The sequence below is a fragment of the Oncorhynchus gorbuscha genome, linkage group LG15, assembly GCF_021184085.1.
Source record: "Oncorhynchus gorbuscha isolate QuinsamMale2020 ecotype Even-year linkage group LG15, OgorEven_v1.0, whole genome shotgun sequence".
In the NCBI taxonomy this organism is placed as follows: domain Eukaryota; kingdom Metazoa; phylum Chordata; class Actinopteri; order Salmoniformes; family Salmonidae; genus Oncorhynchus; species Oncorhynchus gorbuscha.
In genome coordinates, this window is record NC_060187.1 from 72,018,136 (window position 1) to 72,042,025 (window position 23,890).

General features: G+C 43.7%; 1 protein-coding gene across 8 annotated transcripts in view; it reads left to right on the plus strand.

Annotated features, from left to right (window-relative positions):
- The first annotated feature begins 350 nt into the window (after positions 1-350).
- The window catches only part of LOC123997946 (adhesion G protein-coupled receptor B1-like), a 110,115-nt gene continuing 86,575 nt past the window's right edge, over positions 351-23,890 (plus strand). For 5 of the 8 annotated variants that reach the window (XM_046302688.1, XM_046302690.1, XM_046302689.1 and 2 more), the window contains exons 1-2: positions 352-982; positions 7,824-7,945. The gene's annotated coding sequence lies outside the window, so the exon portion shown is untranslated. Of the gene's footprint in view, positions 983-7,823; positions 7,946-23,890 lie in introns of all 8 variants that reach the window. The other 3 variants (XM_046302691.1, XM_046302692.1, XM_046302695.1) reach the window with 1 other exon arrangement.

The window sequence follows — 23,890 nt, forward strand, 5'->3', positions numbered from 1 at the left end:
CTATAGCTTCGTAAGGAAATAATAATCGTTTGAAATGCCATGCGTAATTGCATCCAAGCATCTAAACAGTTGTTATTTAAGCTACATAACAGGATTTTACTAAATATATTGGCGAATTCCAATAAATGAAAACGCAGCAAGAACTTAATCATGTCCTGAATAGATATTGCTTTGTATAGAATATTTCGATAAATCTACAAAACACAGTTGATTAAGAAAGGCACACTCTTTTGAAAAAAAAACCCGATCACTCACCTCTCTCTTCTCGCTCTTGCGTTGTCTTGCATATTTCTCACCCAGCCCTCGTTGCTGTGGCTTATTCACATCGGTGTGTCACCCACGCATTGCTCCGACTCCATCTCCAGAAGGGGGGAAGGGGGGGGGGCTGCTGGGTATATTGCGTTTGTGACAAATCCCAGGGCTTCAAAGACTGAAACCAGGTCCAGCACCCGGACCGTAGACACACCGGCAAGGACACTCCAAACTGGGATGAACGATGGATGCTGCCCAAACGCGCACACTGGAATCAAGACAACACACCAGGAGCTATCCTGATTTTACGCTTTCTTAGACCTTCACTTCACCTGGCGCCTGTGTCGATCGAAGCCAGCGAAATTGGAGAATAACTTGATTACAATGCTTCTACAATAAATTGGGATTTAAAAATATAGATTTTGAGAACATATCTTCAGAAACAGGAATTTGGATCGAAATCCTGTTAAAATCTTCTTGGACTGGATTTGTATTCATTTTACTCATAGGAACTTTGGAATAAAGCAGTTTTGAATTGCAGGTATTCTCAGACTGGTTCATTTCATCAACATATCTACATTCGCCTATAAATCGGCTACGCGCTCTTGAAATAATAAGTACAGCGAACTTATTTGAATCAAGCTTTTGTGGAATTGTTGATTGTCCCTCGAAAGCATTGGAGCTTGGAACACGGAAGATACGCTTCAATGGAACTGTTAACATTTTCAAGGTAAATATTAGTTTCATTTAATATATAGACACCTCAAAGTAACGAGTTATTGTTTCTTGCAACCGAATCTGCTATGTCAATAACATAGTGTTATATTAACCCGAGATGGGATCTTATGCTTCTCGCATCTTCCATTGAGGCAATGTGTTTTTAAGAATGAAACATTTGTGTTTGATAACATATTAAGTGAATTTATATCGCAACACCATGGTTTTAATTAAGGTAATTGTCGTTGATGACAGACTCGCGGCAAAGCCGAGGCGCTGGTCGGCAGTTTCAGGCAAGCAAGGGAGAGAGAAAATATCCGTCACTCATCACATCAACTTCTTCTAAACCCACTGGGCATTGCTCTTCCTTCCGTTCTGGTCGCTCTCAATTCGATTACTATAAGCTGTACAGCTTTGGAAATGGAGAATAGGGCCAGATGAATTTGCTCCGAGTAGCTTTTAGTGATCCCGTTGTGGATTTATGCAGTATCAACATGTCAAACAGACGCGCTCAGGGAATCACAGCGCGCCCAACTCCTACCTCCCTCACGGCGTCGGCGGGCTCTAGTAGGCTAGTCGCTGTCCAAGGTACCTATCCACTATCTCCGAAAGACTGGATAGCAAAGTCACCACAACGAATATCTACTGTGATTTCATGGGTTTAACCAAACTCTGGTATTTGTTTTTGATCAAATCAAATGGACCTTTCCGGGATACAAATATGGCAAATGTTTTATATGATTTTTGAGATGCGTTTGTTGTGCATATTGATTGTTTCTCTAGATTTCTGTTATTATCTGCCTTGTTTGTCTAGGGAAGGAATACCTCGAGGGCTGTTTTCCCCTTCTACCCGCGTTCCCTTGTCTCTGCTTTTGGAAGTAGCTGCACATCGACAGACATGTAGCTCTCCATGTCGTGGAAAAATGCATTATTTCAGAACTCTACTCCACTTTTAAACTCTACATTTTCTTTATTTACTCACATGTTCAATAGTCCTTACTTAGTAGCACATTATTTATTATAACAATATAGGCTATCCTATCCCTATATGCAGAATAAAATAACTTGCTGATGTTTTCCGTTATTGTTATTCAGCCTGTGTTGATTTATGTGGCCATAACTTATAGGGACGTGGCTTGCAGTGAAAATGTGATACATTGTGATTCTACATGTTGGTAACGCAGTCATGCTCTCTCTGCTTTGTGGATCAGTAGTCACTGAACACTTCGGGGCGAGCGTGTGATGTGCAACTGAAGCTTCTGTATCAATACAGTGTTTCCCCTATTCCTAAATAGCACTAATGGCCGGCATAAATAATACAACAATATCCTCCCCTATAGGGAAATACGTAGGATGGTTTTAATATTTTCACCTAACCGCTTTTGGTGAAACTGCCCCCTATTTCCACCCCATTGACTCACGTGAACGCTAAATGTCTCCGGACCAAGTTTCCTTCCCCTAAATGAAGCGTTAACAGCAGAGTGATCGAAAAGACAGAGACGGGGAGAGGACTATTTGCAGGAGCCTATTCGGTTCAATGCGTTCCGTGCTTTACTGAAAGGATTTCTCTTTGAGAACAGAGCGAGAAAGGCAATTGAAGTGTGTGTGTGTGTGTGTGTGTGTGTGTGTGTGTGTGTGTGTGTGTGTGTGTGTGTGTGTGTGCGTGCGTGCGTGCGTGCGTGCGTGCGTGCGTGCGTGCGTGCGTGCGTGCGTGTGTGTGTGTGTGTGTGTGTGTGTGTGTGTGTGTGTGTGTGTGTGTGTGTGTGTGTGTGTGTGTGTGTGTGTGTGTGTGTGTGTGTGTGTGTGTGTGACATAAAATAGATCAGATCATAGGTTAAAGTGTTTGAGACTGGGAACCTGAAAATATTTGCGCATGGATTTGGGGGTTGAGGATAAGAGTTAAACAGGAAGTTCCGTCTTCTTACCGTAGGGGGGAGTCTACAGACACTCAATCCACTCCGTGGGGACGTCGGGACTAACGGAGCATTGTAGCGCTAGAAATTATTCCCGAGCACCGGGTGGGGTTTTTACGAGATCTCCTCGGTTAAACGGAGCGAGTTGTATTTGTGTAAAGACGCGTGTAGCCTAACCCTGTTCCTCTCGTGTTTTAAATAACAGTAAAGGTGTGAGATACTTCAACAGGTGAAGATCCAAGATGCATGAAAGGCCCTGTTGAACAAAGCATTCATATTTCATGCACGTTCCTATTCTTTTTCAGTTGTAACAATATGGATTAAATCTGTGGGTTTAGTAGCCTTGTAATGACACATGTTGATGCATATCCTTGCCTCACCATTCAACATTCTCTACATTATTTTGGGACTACCACACCACTTTCAAGGAATTCAGGGATATCAGATAGTGTCTGGTCAAAGGCCTGTAAGAGTAGGAATGGCCACACAGACCCTACAGCCACTGATATTAGTCTACTATGAGTCTTTTAGAAGACACAGGGATTATAAATAGGCCTTGCCTCCACAGGAGCCTCCTGACTGGCAGGCAGGCAATCTTTGAGTCACGGACAGACCGGGCCGAGCAAGCACAGCACACAGGCCCTTTGAGAAGCAACCATGCATGTCTTTTAACCTAGAAGTCCTCCTTTGTTTTTGTATCTCGTATCCAAGCCGCATCTGCAAATACTATGGTCCCAACCTCTCCCTTCCCTTCTCCTCTTTTCACTCTCTTCTCCTCCCTCTCTTTCCCTCTCCTCCTCCCTCCATCAGCCCTTAGCCTTACATAAACCTGGTGTGTCTCAACCTCAGTGCCACCACACACAACCTGAAATGGAAAAGATATGGTGGGATAGAGAAACGAGAGGGAAGAAAGCGAAAGAGAGAGATAAAAGGTGGATTAAAGGCAAGCGAGTGAGCGAGGGACCATAGAGAGAGTGTTTATGATGGAGACAGGCATACCCATTCTGCTCTCTTTGTCTGACACACACACACACACACACACACACACACACACACACACACACACACACACACACACACACACACACACACACACACACACACACACACACACACACACACACACACACACACACACACACACACACACACACACACACACACACACACACACACACACACACACACACACACACACACACACACACACAGAAATAGACACCCTAGAGAGAAACACAAATCTCCCTCCTCTTTAATGTTGGTGGTAATGGTTTAGTGACAGGACAGTAGAGTTCCATCGCCGCGAGCATTTTACTCTTGGAGGTAACTGCCCAGATCATGCCTGTCCATTGGCTCGCCTAATTAGTGTCTAAAATAGGGGCTATGGTTGCTGGGTGATGAGGCCTAGCCAACATGCATTGTGAGGACGCAGGGCCAGGGAGGGGAACTCAGGGCGAGGCCACGCAACAGTTACAAAGTCCACACGTTACACTATGAGACTGACCAACGACTGACCAGACTGATCATCATCTGCACATGTATCACTCCAGTGTTAATGCTAAATTGTAATTATTTTCGCCTCTATGGCCTATTTATTGCCTTCCTCCCTACTCTTCTACATTTGGACACACTACATAGATCCTTTTATTTGTATTTTCTTTTGTGTTATTGACTGTACGTTTGTTTATGTGCAACTCTGTGTTGTTGTTTTTGTCGCACTGCTTTGCTTTACCTTGGCCAGGTCGCAGTTGTAAATGAGAACTCGTTCTCAACTGGCCAACCTGGTTAAATAAAGGTGAAATAAATCAAAATAAAAACGAGGCTCACTAACTCTGACCGTCAACACAACATCACACAGAGTGATGATATCCATCCTTTGAGACAGACATGCTTGTTTGTGTTTTTGTGTTTGGACCTGTTGTGTGAAGCAGTCGTAAGGCTTTCTCATTAAACATTTACCCGTCTCTGATGCTAGCTCTCCATCACGCAAGGATAGAGTCTTCAGTTGGCACATCACTGGGCTTGTAGTGTGTTTTGGAGCAAATCATTCTATATATTGAAGCATTATGAGCTCAGAGGAAAAGAGAAGTAGCGTTGTTATAAACTGTATGCCAATGAATGTTTTTGTTTTTAATGAATTGGATCTCACTTTCTCTTTCATGTTCTGCTACAGCTGATCAAACAGTCTCTGAACTGCATGGCAGTAAGACATGGTATTGAATTAGTAGGAGTTATTTTGCCTGCTATGTTTTTTACTTGGTGTTTAATGGGGGTGAGAAGGGAATGAGGTCGAGAGAAACACCCTCACACCTCTTATATATATGTGTGTGTGTGTTTGTGTGTGTGTGTGTGTGTGTGTGTGTGCGTGTGTGCATGTGTGCGTGTGTGTGTGTGTGTGTGTTTGTGTGTGTGTGTGTTTGTGTGTGTGTGCATGTGTGCATGTGTGCGTGTGTGTGTGTGTGTTTGTGTGTGTGTGTACCCATGCTGAATGTGCATTTGTAATGAGCCCCTAAGACAGAATGTACACTTGAGCCATGCATCATTATATCCCTCCAATACAATGTGATGCTTTGTTAGAAAACCCTTTTCAGACTAAGTTTTAGACTACTGACAACAAGTTTGTGCATCTGTTAGGGGTTGCTGTTAGTGTGAGTAATTGTAATGTAAAATAAAATCAAGGTTAAAGTCATAGCCTTGTTGCAACAGCCAGAAGGCATGTAGGCAGGAGTACAGGGTTTGAAGGAGAGAAATGACACAGACATTAGACACACAGAGACAGACACAGGCATGCTCTCCCTCTCTCTCTCTCTCTCTCTCTCTCTCTCTCTCTCTCTCTCTCTCTCTCTCTCTCTCTCTCTCTCTCTCTCTCTCTCTCTCTCTCTCACACACACACACACACACACACACACACACACACACACACACACACACACACACACACACACACACACACACACACACACACACACACACACACACACACACACACACACACACACACACACACACACACACACACACACACACACACACACACACACACACACACACACACACACACACACACACATACTGTACACAGATGCCCTGGCATAGAAATCACAGATGGCTGTCTTTCTGCTTCCTTCACAGTTTTCTTTCAGGGGTTGTGACCTTCTGTTGGGGTAGAGAACAGCCCAGAATGTCACTTCTACTGGATGGGTTTTTTACATTCAGCTATCTGTATTTTAGCTTTATGTTGATGTGGACTGTTTAAGATTCATTTTGAATGCAACTTTTTCACAAATTGTGGTTATACAGGATATGTGGCTACTGTGTCTACATTAGAGGTACATTTCAATTTTAATTTCCGTTTTACAAATTGCAATTCTGTTTGTTCATATTGGTTGTTGTTTTCTTCATAAAAATAAATATGAATTATTCTTACTAGCTTTCATTTAGTTTGAAAACCCCAATAATAAAAGACAGGTTATTGGATCCAATGATTTCTCCCCACTCTGTCTGTATACACCATGATGAGAACAAGACATGGTTGTGCTTTGATCTCGAGTCCCATAGATAGTCATCTGTATCAGAGACCACATCTCAGTGAGTCTCCATCCAATCCCCTCTGATTCCTCTATGAGCTAGTTAGCCTAGCGTCAACACAGGAACTCATCAGAGGTACCTCTATTCTCCACTCTAATTGGTTGCCTGAGCAACATGGTATCATTAAATTCATTCAAATGCTGAAAGCTGTATCATTAGAAAAATGTCAAAATGCTGAAAGCTGTTGTACAAAGGATCAAAGAATCTGTTTATATTGTTGGAAGTTGGCATCTAGTGTACTTCACTTTCATATAGCAGAGAATTCATTTGTTAGTGGAGGATTCATTTGATAGTGGACTTGAAAGTGAGTAGGGTTGCAAAATTCCTGTAACTTTCAATACATTCCCTGGTTTTCCCCACATGGTTTATTTGAGCTTGTACACATTCACAGCTGACAGCTGAATTACAGTATAGAGACAAAAGGAAAGAAAAATACGATTTTAGGGGGAAATAAAGAGTTGATATAGATACAAATTGAATTAGCATAAACATCTGATTGTGTGACATAGTACATTATGAAGTTCTGTGTCTTAATATTGATATTTATAATATATACAGAATATGCTATTTCTTGATAGGGTTGTCCTGAAGGCTGGGTGCTGTTTTTGTATGTTGGGTGTCATTTGGGCATCATACACTCTACATTAGTGAGGGGCACTATCAGCCACATGCATTGTGTTTGACCTTATTCTCTGTAGATCTTCTATATTCTATCCTGACAAAATATACAGTTTCAGTTTCAATGGACACAGTACTTTATCGATCCCCATAGTGGGAATCTGTTTGTTAATTTAATGTTGTCAATATGTAAGGCGCTGCTCTGCATGGTTTTACAGGCGACTGTTCTACGAGATGGGTATCATGCTGTGTAAATATGCTTAGAAACCCCAATAATAAAAGACAGGTTATTGGATCCAATGATTTCTCCCCACTCTGTCTGTATACACCATGATGAGAACAAGACATGGTTGTGCTTTGATCTCGAGTCCCATAGATAGTCATCTGTATCAGAGACCACATCTCAGTGAGTCTCCATCCAATCCCCTCTGATTCCTCTATGAGCTAGTTAGCCTAGCGTCAACACAGGAACTCATCAGAGGTACCTCTCTTCTCCACTCTAATTGGTTGCCTGAGCAACATGGTATCATTAAAATCATTCAAATGCTGAAAGCTGTATCATTAGAAAAATGTCAAAATGCTGAAAGCTGCTGTACATAGGATCAAATAATCTGTTTATCGTTTTGGAAGTTGACATGGAGTCTACCTCACTTTCCTATAGCGGATGGTTGAAAGTGAGTAGGGTTGCAAAATTCCTGGAACCGTCATTAAATCCTCTGTTTTTGTTTTCTTCAGAAATCCCAGATGGAGGTTTCCCGGTATGAGGAGGGAATAACCAGGAAGTCCGAAGTCCTCCGAACAGGATCTCTGGGAAACAGAATTTTTTGAAAGTTCCAGGAATTTTGTTAACCCTAAAAGTGAGTGTTATTATAGGCTGCTGGTGTTTTAATCTGGTCCATATTGGAATTATAACACTGAGTGGTAGCACTCAGAATCACACTTAGTTCCACATGTTGCAACAGAAAAGAGAAGATAAGGATGTAGTAAGGTTTATTTGAGCTTGTACACATTCACAGCTGAAAGCTGAATTACAGTACCCAGTCAAAAGGAATGAAAAAAAAAGATTTTAGGGGGAAACTGTAACGGCGTTCTTCGTTTGTCGAAAGAGAGTCGGACCGAAATGCAGCGTGGTGGTTACTCATGTCTTTAATGAAAGAATAGCGATACATGAAATAAATAAATAAATACAAAAACAACAAACGGAACGTGAAAACCTATTACAGCCTATCTGGTGAACACTACACAGACAGGAACAATCACCCACGAAATACACAGTGAAACCCCGGCTACCTAAATACGGTTCCCCATCAGAGACAACAAGAATCACCTGACTCTGATTGAGAACCGCCTCAGGCAGCCAAGCCTATACTAGACACACCCCTAATCAACCACAATCCCAATGCCTACAAAAAAAACAATACGACAATACAATAACCCCATATCACACCCTGGCCTGAACAAATAATTAAAGAAAACACAAAATACTCAGACCAAGGCGTGACAGAAACAAAGAGTTGATATAGTTAAAAATTGAATTAGCATAAACATCTGATCGTGTGACATAGTATGTTATGATGCTCCATGTCTGAATACTGATGTAAATAAGGTATTTCCGTTTTTACTTGTAATATATTTGCAAAACAAAATCTAAAAACTGTTTTCGCTTTGTAATTATGGGGTAATGTGTGTAGATTGATGAGGGAAAACCTTTATTTAATCCATTTTAGAATGAGGCTGTAATGTAACAAAATGTGGAAAAAGTCAAGGGGTCTGAATACTTTCCAAATGCACTGATATATATGTGTGTGTGTGTGTGTGTGTGTGTGTGTGTGTGTGTGTGTGTGTGTGTGTGTGTGTGTGTGTGTGTGTGTGTGTGTGTGTGTGTGTGTGTGTGTGTGTGTGTGTGTGTGTGTGTGTGTGTGTGTGTGTGTGTGTGTGTGTGTGTGTGTGTGTGTGTGTGTGGCTGTCAGTTCCCCTTTGACCTTATTCTCTGTAGATCTTGTATATTCTATTCTGAAGAAAATATACAGTTTCAGTTTCAATGGACACAGTACTTTATCGATCCCCATAGTGGGAATCTGTTTGTTAATTTAATGTTGTCAATATGTAAGGCGCTGCTCTACATGGTTTTACAGGCGACTGTTCTACGAGATGGGTATCATGCTGTGTAAATATGCTGTGCTTAGAAAAATCAGATGCTTAGCTGCTATTGTAGCGTCTGGTCTGTATAATCTGGAGTATGCACTGTTGGATAATCACAGCCGGGTTTTTCTTTTCCTTCTACATGTGTTTATGCAAGTTTATGCAGGCAACATTGAAAGTCCTGCAGTAATCTCCCTATAATCATAGACCCATGCATCTCCCATCCCCACTCTCCTATTCTAGAGTTTCCGAACAGATGTTAGCAAGCGCTCAGCTGCGGAAGGATTGTCATTATCATAAAAAAAAGGCATAAAAAGCAGTCCCAACCAAACGGCCGTGTCGGGTCCAGAGTACATCTGTTAGTAATTTGTCTTCCAGTAGTTAATATGTTTACTACATACTGCATTTGTCTTCCATTAGTTAATATGTTTACTACATATTGCATTTGTCTTCCACTAGTTAATATGTTTACTACATACTGCATTTGTCTTCCAGTAGTTAATATGTTTACTACATACTGCATTTGTCTTCCAGTAGTTAATATGTTTACTACATACTGCATTTGTCTTCCAGTAGTTAATATGTTTACTACATACTGCATTTGTCTTCCAGTAGCTAATATGTTTACTACATACTGCATTTGTCTTCCAGTAGTTAATATGTTTACTACATACTGCATTTGTCTTCCAGTAGTTAATATGTTTACTACATACTGCATTTGTCTTCCATTAGTTAATATGTTTACTACATACTGCGTTTGTCTTCCAGTAGTTAATATGTTTACTACATACTGCATTTGTCTTCCAGTAGTTAATATGTTTACTACACACTGCATTTGTCTTCCAGTAGTTAATATGTTTTACACACTCTTCCAGTAGTTAATATGTTTACTACACACTGCGTTTGTCTTCCAGTAGTTAATATGTTTACTACATACGTTTGTCTTCCAGTAGTTAATATGTCTTCCAGTAGTTAATATGTTTACTACATACTGCGTTTGTCTTCCAGTAGTTAATATGTTTACTACACACTGCATTTGTCTTCCAGTAGTTAATATGTTTCTTCCACTGCGTTTGTCTTCCAGTAGTTAATATGTTTACTACATACTGCATTTGTCTTCCAGTAGTTAATATGTTTACTACATACTGCGTTTGTCTTCCAGTAGTTAATATGTTTACTACACACTGCATTTGTCTCTACAACAGAAGAGTGACAACATCTGGTTCAGAAGTGCTGACTGTCCAGTCTGCCATAGTCAGCTACTATGGAAGAGTTCTTGTGAAGTGAAGCATGTTTGTCTTGTTTTGTTTTAGACGACGCTAGCTGCAGCTGAGAGTGTCGACTGTACACTGTGGGTGTAGGCCTACTGGGCATGATCTGTAGTTTGGGTCCGATGGCTATGTCTGGCATATTGGACATTGCCTTTGTGTGTTTGTTAAATCATTAGAGATTTAGTGTCTTCTCCTCTCCTCTCCTCTCCTCTCCTCTCCTCTCCTCTCCTCTCCCTCTCCTCTCCTCTCCTCTCCTCTCCTCTCCTCTCCTCTCCTCTCCTCTCCTCTCCTCTCCTCTACTTTACTCTACTCTACTCTACTCTACTCTACTCTACTCTACTTCTACTCTACTCTACTCTACTCTACTCTCCTCTCCTCTCCTCTCCTCTCCTCTCCTCTCCTCTCCTCTCCTCTCCTCTCCTCTCACTCTCCTCTCCTCTCCTCTCCTCTCTCTCTCCTCTCCTCTACTCTACTCTACTCTACTCTACTCTACTCTCCTCTCCTCTCCTCTCCTCTCCTCTCCTCTCTCTCTCTACTCTACTCTACTCTACTCTACTCTACTCTACTCTACTCTACTCTCCTTTCCTTTCCTCTCTCTCTCCTCTCCTCTCCTCTCCTCTCCTCTCCTCTCTCCTCTCCTCTCCTCTCCTCCTCCTCTCCTCTCCTCTCCTCCTCTCCTCTCCTCTCCTCTCCTCTCCTCTCCTCTCCTCTCCCTTCCTCTCCTCTCCCTTCCTCTCCCCTTCCCTCCGTACCCCTCTCTGTATCTCTGTGGAGGACAGTGTTGATGGATGGGCTGGGTCAGTGTGGAGTGTTTGACAGTGATAGCCTCTGTCACTGCTCAGACAGTGTGCTTGTCCCTCTTATCTTTCCCTCCCTCTCTAGCTCCCTAACTTTCCTCAGACCCTCTCTAGACTATTGGCAGTTGTCTCAGGATACTGAGGCTGAGTATTCCTCTGTGGGATGATTGGATCATGTGGATATAGGGGGTAGTGGAGTGATGGTTGCAGATGGGTGTAAGTAAAGAAGTAGATGTGGAGGGATGGAAAGAGGGATGGAGGGAGAGGGACGTGGGCAGACTGATAATGTCACTGGATCATTCATTCAATGTTATCTGCACAGCCATGTGGTGTACAATAAGTCAATAATTGGTCTGTTATCCGCCCAAAAACTAAATTGAAGGCAATTTGCATATGCTCCTGATGCATATTTTCAGTTTTCTGTCATCTACTGCGTTCAGTATTTGTGTTTTGGGAAAGCACACACACACACGCACGCACGCACGCACGCACGCACGCACGCACGCACGCACGCACGCACGCACGCACGCACGCACGCACGCACGCACGCACACACACACACACACACACACACACACACACACACACACACACACACACACACACACACACACACACACACACACACACACACACAGTGTAATCAGCCACATTCACCATGGAGCTCTGCCAGGGCCAGAGCTGGCACCACATATACACCCCTATTCTACTAATGTCACCAGAGCTCGGTGTGTGTGTGTTTGTGCTACCACCCCCTCCACACACACTTACACCACTACTGTGCGGCCCATCCCATATCATTCCCACATGACCATCCAGCTCCCTGGGGTTGTATGGAATAGGAGACAGAAGTACATTGCCGCTGGATACAAATGGAAGATATGGTACATATGGATGAAGGCAGGAAGATCTCTATTCCATTCCTAGTGCAGGAAGATGCACATTTCATTTCAGTATGTATGAATAGACGTGCATAGCCTTTGGGTACATATGGAATCAGGGATATCAGAAGCATATTACACAAAGGGCTTGCATAGCCGTACAGGATCTATGGTCTAACCCTTGGGGTGAGGACTGTGACGAAGCTTTAGTAATAGTTGTTAACTTGGGTAATTGTGCCCCAAAGCCATGTCATGTTTTTTTGAGTATGATGATGAGCAATATCACACTAAATCTTTCTGGCATGGTAAAAGACAGACAGAGGGATGGAGTGAGATGGATAGAGAAAGACAGAGAGAGAGGGAAATGGAGAGGGAATGGGGGAGCGAGAAAGAGAGGGAGGGAAGGAGATGGAGCGAGAGAACGGGAGGGAGAAAGAGAGAGAAAGAAAGGAGGAGTAGGAGAGGGAGAGAGAAAGAGAGGTAAAGGGAGTCTAGGCAATTGGTTGTCCAGAGCTCATGTTCTAAGCCTTAAAAGAGAAGGACAGAGGAAGAGGACAGAAGATGAGGTAGGCTATGCTCTCTATTTACTCTCCTATCACATGCACACACACACACCCACACACTCGCACACACATGTGCAGTCATGCACGCACACACGCACATGCAAATGCGGACACACAGTGAGTTATTTTAGTTAAGAGCTAATTTATTTGTTTGTGTGTATGTGAGCCATTTGCAATCGTTAGGCTGCAGGTGACAGTCGTAAATATTTTCTGCCATTGATTTGTAGTATACTGTATATTGATGTCAGGCCCTCCCTGGGATCCCCGGACTAAAATAAGCTTTGTTTGGAAGCTCAGCACTTGTAAATCTGCCTGTGACATTTTGATAGCGGGCGACACACCGGGGGGAGAGCAAATATCATTAGGGGAGGGCTGGATTAAAATCTGTCACTCAAGACTCCATTATCGACACAATGAGCATGAGGCGCTCCAGGAAGACACCGCCGTCAACAGGAGACCGACAGAGCCATCAGCAAGTTAAACAAAAATAAATAAGAGAAGGATGGAGTTTAAAGGGAAAGAGAAGGTGTGAACTTGAGGGGGTGTGGTCTTGTCAGTCAGGGTAGTCGTGGGTAAACAGAAAGTGGTAAATATTTCAGCCGTCATGGCAGAGTGTGGTTAGCTGGTCCCGTCTGAATGGTGATGAAGGAAGAGGAGGAGAGAGAGAGACCGTTTCAATAGAGCCCTTCAGTCCTGGACTGGAAACCTCTACTGCCTGCCTGCCTACATTCATGCCCACACACACACACACGCACACACAAAATCGCAGACCCATGGCGCCCAAGCTGAGTGGAGATTCCCACAGGACAGGGCTGCTCTGTGTGTCCTCATTGTGCCCTCTCTCTATTCCCAGACCTCTGGTCTCCCTGGTCTCTGTCTCCATTCCCAGGCCTCTGATTTTCTTGGTCTCTATCTCTATTCCCAGGCCTCTGTCTCTATTCCCAGGCCTCTGGTCTCTGTCTCTATTCCTAGGCCTCTGGACTCCCTGGTCTCTGTCTCTATTCCCAGGCCTCTGGTCTCTCTGGTTTCTGTCTCTATTCCCAGGCCTCTGGTCTCTCTGGTCTCGCTCTCTATTCCCAGGCCTCTGGTCTCCCTGGTCTCTGTCTCTATTCCCAGGCCTCTGGTCTCCCTGGTCTCTGTCTCTATTCCCAGGCCTCTGGTCTCTGTCTCTATTCCCAGGCCTCTGGTCTCCCTGGTCTCTGTCTCTATTCCCAGGCCTCTGTCTCTCTGGGCTCTGTCTCTATTCCCAGGCCTCTAGTCTCCCTGGTCTCTGTCTCTACTCCCAGGCCTCTGGTCTCCCTGGTCTCTGTCTCTATTCCCAGGCCTCTGGACTCCCTGGTCTCTGTCTCTATTCCCAGGCCTCTGGTCTCCCTGGTCTCTGTCTCTATTCCCAGGCCTCTGGTCTCCCTGGTCTCTGTCTCTATTCCCAGGCCTCTGGTCTCCCTGGTCTCTGTCTCTACTCCCAGGCCTCTGGTCTCCCTGGTCTCTATTCCCAGGCCTCTGATCTCCCTGGTCTCTGTCTCTATTCCCAGGCCTCTGGTCTCCCTGGTCTCTGTCTCTATTCCCAGGCCTCTGGTCTCTGTCTCTATTCCCAGGCCTCTGGTCTCCCTGGACTCTGTCTCTATTCCCAAGCCTCTAGTCTCCCTGGTCTCTGTCTCTATTCCCAGGCCTCTGGTCTCTCTGGGCTCTGTCTCTATTCCCAGGCCTCTGGTCTCTCTGGTTTCTGTCTCTATTCCCAGGCCTCTGGTCTCACTGGTCTCGCTCTCTATTCCCAGGCCTCTGGGTCTCTCTCCCTCTAATACTCTAGTGTCCCTAAGGGGCCCATGATAAAGCCTAGTCATCAGCTTATTATTCATACTCAAAGCCCCATCATTCTAGTCATCATATTTAAAAGCCTGGTTAGTCATCACTTTCCAGGCCCAGTCATCTCTGGATCTTTTACTGACTTCCATTTGTCATCATCACTCGCTTATGTAACTGTAGATCAGGGGTATGCAACTAGATTCAGCCGAAAGAGGATCTTTGTCTGTGCGGATTGTTTGGGGGCGGAACATACGTAACTATAATCATTTGTACACTCCAAATGACCACAACTAAGAACAAAAAGAAAATAACAATTGTTTCATACCTTGATTGCATTGAGACACAATCATGGATGTCCCTCTTTTTATTTGTGGGAATACTTGTGATTTTCAAAATAAATATATTTTAAGCTGAATTGCTTGTGATTTTACAGTATTTAAAAAAAACAAAATCACATATATATATATATATAGCTAGTTGAGAACAAGTTCTCATTTGCAACTGCGACCTGGCCAATATAAAGCATAGCAGTTTGAGACATACAACAACACAGAGTTACACATGGAATAAACACAACATACAGTCAATAATACAGTAGAAAAAAAAGGGAAAAAAGTATATATACAGTGAGTGAAAATCAGGTCAAATAAGGGAGTTAAGGCAATAAATAGTCCATGGTGGCGAAGTAATTACAATATGGCAATTAAACAATGGAATGGTAGATGTGCAAAAGATGGATGTGCAAGTAGAGATACTGTGGTGCAAAAGGAGCAAAAATAAATAAATACAGTATGGGGATGAGGTAGATAGATGGGCTGTAAACAGTACCAGTTAAAAGTTTGGACACCTACCTAAAAACCTACAGGGTTTTTCTTTATTTTTTACTATTTTCATTATCCCCTGGGTATTTATACCTGTTTTCTGTCTGTCTGTGCCAGTTCGTCTTGTATGTTCCAAGTCAACCAGCAAGTTTTTCATGTGCTCTTGCCTTCTCTATCCTCTTTTGCTAGTCCTCCCGGACTCTGTACCCGCCTGCCTGACCATTCTGCCTGCCCTGACCTCGAGCCTGCCTGCCACACAGTACCTCCAGAACTCTGAACCGGTTTTGACCTTTTGCCTGCCCACGACCATTCTCTTGCCTACCCCTTTCGATTATTAATAAATATCAAAGACTCCAAACATCTGCCTCTCGTGTCTATATCTGGGTCTCGCCTTGTGCTCTTATAGCATCAGATGACCTGGCCTCCACACTCACCCAACCTCAACCCAATTGAGATGGTTTGGGATGAGATGGACCACGGAGTGAATAAAAAGAAACCAACAAGTGCTCAGCATATGTGGGAACTCCTTTAAGACTGTTGTCAAGCCCTTACCTTAGTTATCTTTGTTTTCTTTATTATTTTGGTTAGGTCAGGGTGTGACGAGGGTGGTATGTGTGTTTTTGTCCTGTCTAGTTTTTGTTGTTGTTTATCTATGGGGTTTTGGTATTGTCTAGGTAAATGTAGGTCTATGGTGGCCTGAATTGGTTCCCAATCAGAGACAGCTGTTTATCGTTGTCTCTGATTGAGGGATCCTATTAAGGTTGCCATTTTCCATTTTGGTTTTGTGGGTTATATTCTATGTTTAGTTGCCTTGTTGTTTTGTATAGTTTGTTCAGTGTTCGTTCAGTGTTCGCTCTTTCATTAAAGAAGTATGTAAGCTTACCACGCTGCGCCTTCGTCTCCTCCATATGACGACCGTGACAACTGTTGGAAAAGCATTCCAGGTGAAGCTGGTTGAGAAAATGTCAAGAGTGTGCAAAGCCGTCATCAAGGTAAAGGGTGGCTACTTTGTAGAATCTTAAATATATTTTGATTTGTTCAACACCTTTTTGGTTAATACATATTATTTCATATTATTATTATGATGGAGAAAATAGTAAAAATGAAGGAAAAGGCCTTAATATGTGTGTCCAAACTTTTGACTGCTACTGTATATATACATATACATAGGACAGGGCTGCTCTCTGTGTCCTCATTGTGCCCTCTCTCTATTCTATATTATCTCTATTCTCTTTATTTATTTAACTATTTTTGTCCTTTTATTTTTATATTTTTTATTTGTTTGAAAATGTGACTCCATCTGGATTCGGTTGCAAAATTTGAATTTTTATTTTATTTTTAATTGTGTTTTTTACATTGGATACATTGGATAAAAGTCAGTCAGGAAAGCTGACGCACTCTGGCAGTCTCTATGGGGGTGCCACAGGGTTCAATTCTCGGGCCGACTCTTTTCTCTGTATATATCAATGATGTTGCTCTTGCGGCGGGCGATTCCCTGATCCACCTCTACGCAGACGACACCATTCTATATACTTTCGGCCCGTCATTGGACACTGTGCTATCTAACCTCCAAACGAGCTTCAATGCCATACAACACTCCTTCCGTGGCCTCCAACTGCTCTTAAACTCTAGTAAAACCAAATGCATGCTTTTCAACCGATCGCTGCCTGCACTCGCATGCCCGACTAGCATCACCACCCTGAATGGTTCCGACCTTGAATATGTGGACATCTATAAGTACCTAGGTGTCTGGCTAGACTGCAAACTCTCCTTCCAGACTCATATCAAACATCTCCAATCGAAAATCAAATCAAGAGTCGGCTTTCTATTCCGCAACAAAGCCTCCTTCACTCACGCCGCCAAGCTTACCCTAGTAAAACTGACTATCCTACCGATCCTCGACTTCGGCAATGTCATCTACAAAATGGCTTCCAACACTCTACTCAGCAAACTGGATGCAGTCTATCACAATGCCATCCGTTTTGTCACTAAAGCACCCTATACCACCCACCACTGCGACTTGTATGCTCTAGTCGGCTGGCCCTCGCTACATATTCGTCGCCAGACCCACTGGCTCCAGGTCATCTACAAGTCCATGCTAGGTAAAGCTCCGCCTTATCTCAGTTCACTGGTCACGATGGCAACACCCATCCCTAGCACGCGCTCCAGCAGGTGTATCTCACTGATCATCCCTAAAGCCAACACCTCATTTGGCCGCCTTTCGTTCCAGTACTCTGCTGCCTGTGACTGGAACGAACTGCAAAAATCGCTGAAGTTGGAGACTTTTATCTCCCTCACCAACTTCAAACATCAACTATCTGAGCAGCTAACCGATCGCTGCAGCTCTACATAGTCTATTGGTAAATAGCCCACCCATTTTCACCTACCTCATTCCCATACTGTTTGTATACTGTTTTTATTTATTTACTTTTCTGCTCTTTTGCACACCAATATCTCTACCTGTACATGACCATCTGATCATTTATCACTCCAGTGTTAATCTGCAAAATTGTAATTATTCGCCTACCTCCTCATGCCTTTTGCACACATTGTATATAGACTCCCCCCTTTTTTTCCTACTGTGTTATTGACTTGTTAATTGTTTACTCCATGTGTAACTCTGTGTTGTCTGTTCACACTGCTATGCTTTATCTTGGCCAGGTCGCAGTTGCAAATGAGAACTTGTTCCCAACTAGCCTACCTGGTTAAATAAAGGTGAAATAAAAAAAATTAAAAAGACACTCGTAATGGTATATCATACACTGCATTTGAGGAACAATGGGAAAGTAATTCTGCTTTGAAACTCACTTTTGAGAAAATCACCTTTAAATGTTTTGGTATATAGTGACAAGCTCTTCTTTGTCTACACCCATTAAGCATTGTTCACACCCTCTTAAGCTTTAGGCCCACCCATCTCGTTTCGCTCTCGGAGCTCACCCTTGACGCTCTGGCCGATGGTTTGTTTACCTTTGGATAACATGAAAGCAGCCTAACCAGCTCTGCAGGCAACATTTTCATTTCCCTTTTTTTGCAGACCATTACTGACACCGGCCATATTCAACTGTTGTTGTAAACACGTCACATAACGTTAGCTAACGAGCCAGCCAGCTAACGTTAGCTAGTTAAACAACAATGGACTGTGCTAACAATGCCACAGTGCTGGGAGCTAACCAACCAGAACTAGAAAAGCAAACAGCTCTGGGAATGCCCTGCCCCCCTACTGCCTACAGCACATCATCAAGGTACCATGTGATCTCTGTGAGTCTGGCAGGATGCGAGGTGATGGGTGTCCCTGTATCTGTATCTGGTCCTGATACTGTATCTGAGCTCCATATCACTCAGCGTGAACCACTTTAATCTGAGAACTCACTAAAACATTTTAGTTCTGGTCTTTCTCTGAGCGTCTTTGTTGAGATATATGGTGCATGGCTGGGAAATAGATCTAATTCACTCACTCTGGGGAAAGCACAAGTGGAGGAGTGGTGTGTAGTTAGGGGGAGAAGGGGTGGTTGGTTCGTACACAAGTGTGTGTATGTATGCACTATATGTGTGTGCGTGCGTGTGTGTGAGTGTGACAGCAGGGTAGTTCCCTGACAAGTGCAGTAACAAAGGCTAATTATCTGCAACATTTAAAGCCTGATTGCGTGTGACAAGCTTTCCCTGTCGTCTCCAGCAGGAGAAGTAACATGATTCAACCCCAAAATAGACTACTTCTACACAACGGCCTGGAACACAACGTGTGAAATCTGATCGCAACGCCTTAAATAATACAGGGAGGGAATATAGCCGTAATGTCTTGTTCTTCAGCGCTCACTTTCTCTAGCACACAAACACTCACACACTTTCTCTATCACACAAACACTCACACACTTTCTCTATCACACAAACACTCACACACTTTCTCTGTCACACAAACACTCACACACTTTATCTATCACACAAACACTCACACACTTTCTCTATCACACAAACACTCACACACTTTCTCTGTCACACAAACACTCACACACTTTATCTATCACACAAACACTCACACACTTTCTCTATCACACAAACACTCACACACTTTCTCTGTCACACAAACACTCACACACTTTCTCTGTCACACAAACACTCACACACTTTCTCTGTCACACAAACACTCACACACTTTCTCTGTCACACAAACACTCACACACTTTATCACACAAACACTCACACACTTCTCTATCACACAAACACTCACACACTTTCTCTATCACACAAACACTCACACACTTTCTCTGTCACACAAACACTCACACACGTTCTCTGTCACACAAACACGCACACACAAGCAGACACTTTCTCTATAAACAAAAACACTCACACACTTTCTCTATCACACAAACACTCACACACAGGCAGACACTTTCTCTATAAACACAAACACTGACAAACAAGCAGACAGGCCCTCACAGTCTGATAGGCAAAATACACACAATTGCCATAGATATCCTACACTGATACACATATACACACTTCCTCTCTCTCTCCTTCCCCACAGATGTCCAGTATTAAGTCATTGCTGATTCACTGTAACAGACTGTTATTGTCTCAATGCTGTCAAGCAGCAGATTTTGCAGTTAGTCCTGTTACCGTATCAGTGTAATGTATTCTGATACTGGGTTAGAACGTTGTTTTTGTCTGCAGCCAGATTGTCTGTCAGGCCGTAAGGTCATGAACTTGTGAGGTCATGCGGTGAAGTCGTACTAATGTTGGCACATTGTGTTGCTCAGTCTTTTTCTTCTCTTTGATTGACAGTAATACCACATTGTCGGGGAGGGTGGGGTCAGTTAAGCCAATCTCTACATTCAGCATCACTCCATCAAGGGAAAAATAGTATTCTTTCTAACAAAGATATATATATATTTTTTCTTCAGGATGTTGTGTATCCCTGGAAATAATCAGAATTACTTTAAACATGCAATTCCCTATCATATTTATGTGATTATGTCCAAGCACAAAGCGCCTATAATGCAGTTAATTATGTTTGATGGAATAAAAGACCGTCACTTGGCCATCTGTAGCATTCCCCACTGTGTGATGTGGGTATTAGGAAGAGAAGATGAGACATTTCCTATTCCATGCACTACCCACCACACACACACATGCACACGCACGCACATGTGCACACACACACACACACACACACGTAAATATTTATATTGCTGGATTTATATACAGATCACAGGTGATCTGGATGCACACACACACACACACACACACACACACACACACACACACACACACACACACACACACACACACACACACACACACACACACACACACACACACACACACACACACACACACACACACACACACACACACACACACACACACACACACACACACACACACACACACACACACACACACAAACACACAAACACACACACACACTCTCATGCTGTCACGGAGATGCACACACATGCAAGCAAGCACACGCGCACACGCAGGCAAGCATGCTTACACAAAGACAGACACACACACACACAGTTAGCCGCGTCCCCTCCGTCACCGCGACGGGTTGAAAAACCTACACAGGCGAGGCTGTGTGATTGTAAGTGCTACAGACCAACCACCAAGGTAATTCATCTATTTGTCATTAACAGCCAATAAAAGTGTTTGTTAAACCACTTCTGCAATTTGCTTGTGTGGCAAGAAGAAGATAATCTGAGGTACAGATGTCACCCAATTAGGGTTATGTTTAACACTGCATCCATTCCAACCAACACAGACACAGGAAGGGCCATGGTGGCAGCACTGCATATTGTCTGTACGGGATAATTGCTCTCTTTCATCCGATATGACTGCGCCACTGGGCATCACTCACAAAAGGCTCTGCACGCCATCACACCATTCAGGGGAGGAAGGGGAGAGGAAGAGAGGGGAAATTATGTTTAGGGTTACTTAATGATTTTTTGCTTCTTTGCACATATAATCAATCTATAAGCCTAATGAAGGCAATGTGAAAATAGACTCTGTCTTTCCTCTCTGTCGGAAGGTGGAGGATCTGATGTGACTTGCTAAACATGGAAAAAGGCCAGTGTGCTGTGGGTGGGGAGGACCAGGGAGATAGGGAGGGAAAGGGGGGGGCGATGGTAGAGTGTGACAGACATAGAGAGAGAGAGGGAGAGAGAGAAAGAGAGAAAGAGAGAAAGAGAGAGAGAGAGAGAGAGAGAGAGAGAGAGAGAGAGAGAGAGAGAGAGAGAGAGAGAGAGAGAGAGAGAGAGAGAGAGAGAGAGAGAGAGAGAGAGAGAGAGAGAGAGAGAGAGAGAGAGAGAGGGAGAGGTGGAGACAGAGATGGAGAGAGGGGTAGGAGAGAGAGAGAGGTGGAGAGAGAGGCAGAAGCAGGGGGAGAGAGAGTGGTCTAGTCTCCTCTCAGTTCATCCCTTCAGAGCACAGTTATGTGTATCCTCATATAAACATTAGAACCAATACTGGGAAACAGAAAACATTTAATACAGACAGATACGCACCAGACTGCCCTCCCAGCTCCTCCCCCGCTCTATCCATTTCCTCCCACGTTTAGTCTCCTAATTAAAATGAAGTGCAGCTAAACACGAAGTGGTGTCTGGGAGGGGAGGAGCTCTAAAACAACAGACCAGACCGAGACAGAGCCTGTTAGGGAGAGAGGAGAACTCATTCACCACCAGGCCTGTTTAATCATCTTACTAAGAGACAGAAGTGTGACTGACTGACTTAGTGAGACTTGTTCTTTTTCATTCTATTACTGCCGTCTTTTCAGTTGTACTTTGGTTGAAATGGTAAAGTTCCAACATAGGAAGAGGTGAATATGCGTTATCTTGTTTTGTGAGAGACTTTTGACTTTGCAATTAGAGGTTGAAGAGAGACAGATAATTGAATGACTCATTCCAAGATGTCCTTGGCTCCTCTACAGTTCTCTATTGTTTCAGTACTACATACCCTATATCGTCATTCATAGATCAGTGAAGAGAAATATATTTTTGTTAGAAAGCTTTGTTCAGGAAACAAATGTTCAATGGGTGCATACTGTTCTTGTTCTGAACACGGTGTGTGTGTGTGCACGTGTGTGTGTATGTGTGTATGTGTGTGTGTGTGTGTGAGCGTGTGTGTGTGTGTGTGTGTGTGTGTGTGTGTGTGTGTGTGTGTGTGTGTGTGTGTGTGTGTGTGTGTGTGTGTGTGTGTGTGTGTGTGTGTGTGTGTGTGTGTGTGTGTGTGTGTGTGTGTGTGTGTGTGTGTGTGTGTGTGTGTGTGTGTGTGTGTGTGTGTGTGTGTGTGTGTGTGTGTGTGTGTGTGTGTGTGTGTGTGTGTGTGTGTGTGTGTGTGTGTGTGTGTGTGTGTGTGTGTGTGTGTGTGTGTGTGTGTGTGTGTGTGTGTGTGTGTGTGTGTGTGTGTGTGTGTGTGTGTGTGTGTGTGTGTGTGTGTGTGTGTGTGTGTGTGTGTGTGTGTGTGTGTGTGTGTGTGTGTGTGTGTGTGTGTGTGTGTGTGTGTGTGTGTGTGTGTGTGTGTGTGTGTGTGCATGCATGTATGCAGTGGTGTAGGTTTGTTACCCCGTGCAAGTTGAGGCAGGCACATTTGGGTTCATTTGTTTCTCTGCTGATGAGAAAGGTTTGGCATTTAACACGGTAAACACATTCATCACCATAGACAGATAATTATCTCCATAATGTGGAAGCCTTCGGAGGCCTCCCTGGGTTGTTGTCATAGTCATCAGTGGATGTGCTGTAGACAGAGATGTGTTTTGCCTTTTGTTGCTTCTGTTTGTTTGTTCAAATAACCTTGCTAGCTCTGGGGGGCACTGCAGCACTTTAATTTAGAGAGAGAAGGATGGAGGGATAGATGGATGGAGGAGAAGAAGAAACGGGTGGCACATCAAAAAGGAAGCGGATAAAAGAAACCACTCAGGAGAAACGCTAGTCGGTCATGGTGCTTAGGTTCTCTGTCTGACTCTGTCCGACTGTCTGGCTCTGGATGCTTTTCTCCTTGCACCCAGTTTTCTCTCCTCCTTCTTTGCTCTTTCTGTCAGTCGCTTTCTGTCTTTGCCGCTTCCTGTTTTCCTCTTACTTTCTCTTTTTCTCTATTCCATCTCTCTCTCTCTCTCTCTCTCTCTCTCTCTCTCTCTCTCTCTCTCTCTCTCTCTCTCTCTCTCTCTCTCTCTCTCTCTCTCTCTCTCTGTCTCTCTCTCTCTCTCTCTCTCTCTCTCTCTCTCTCTCTCTCTCTCTCTCTCTCTCTCTCTCTGTCTCTCTCTCTCTCTCTCTCTCTCTCTCTCTCTCTCTCTCTCTCTCTCTCTCTCTCTCTCTCTCTCTCTCTCTCTCTCTCTCTCTCTCTCTCTCTCTCTCTCTCTCTCTCTCTCTCTCTCTCTCTCTCTCTCTCTCTCTCTCTCTCTCTCTCTCTCTCTCTCTCTCTCTCTCTCTCTCTCTCTCTCTCTCTCTCTCTCTCTCTCTCTCTCTCTCTCTCTCTCTCTCTCTCTCTCTCTCTCTCTCTCTCTCTCTCTCTCTCTCTCTCTCTCTCT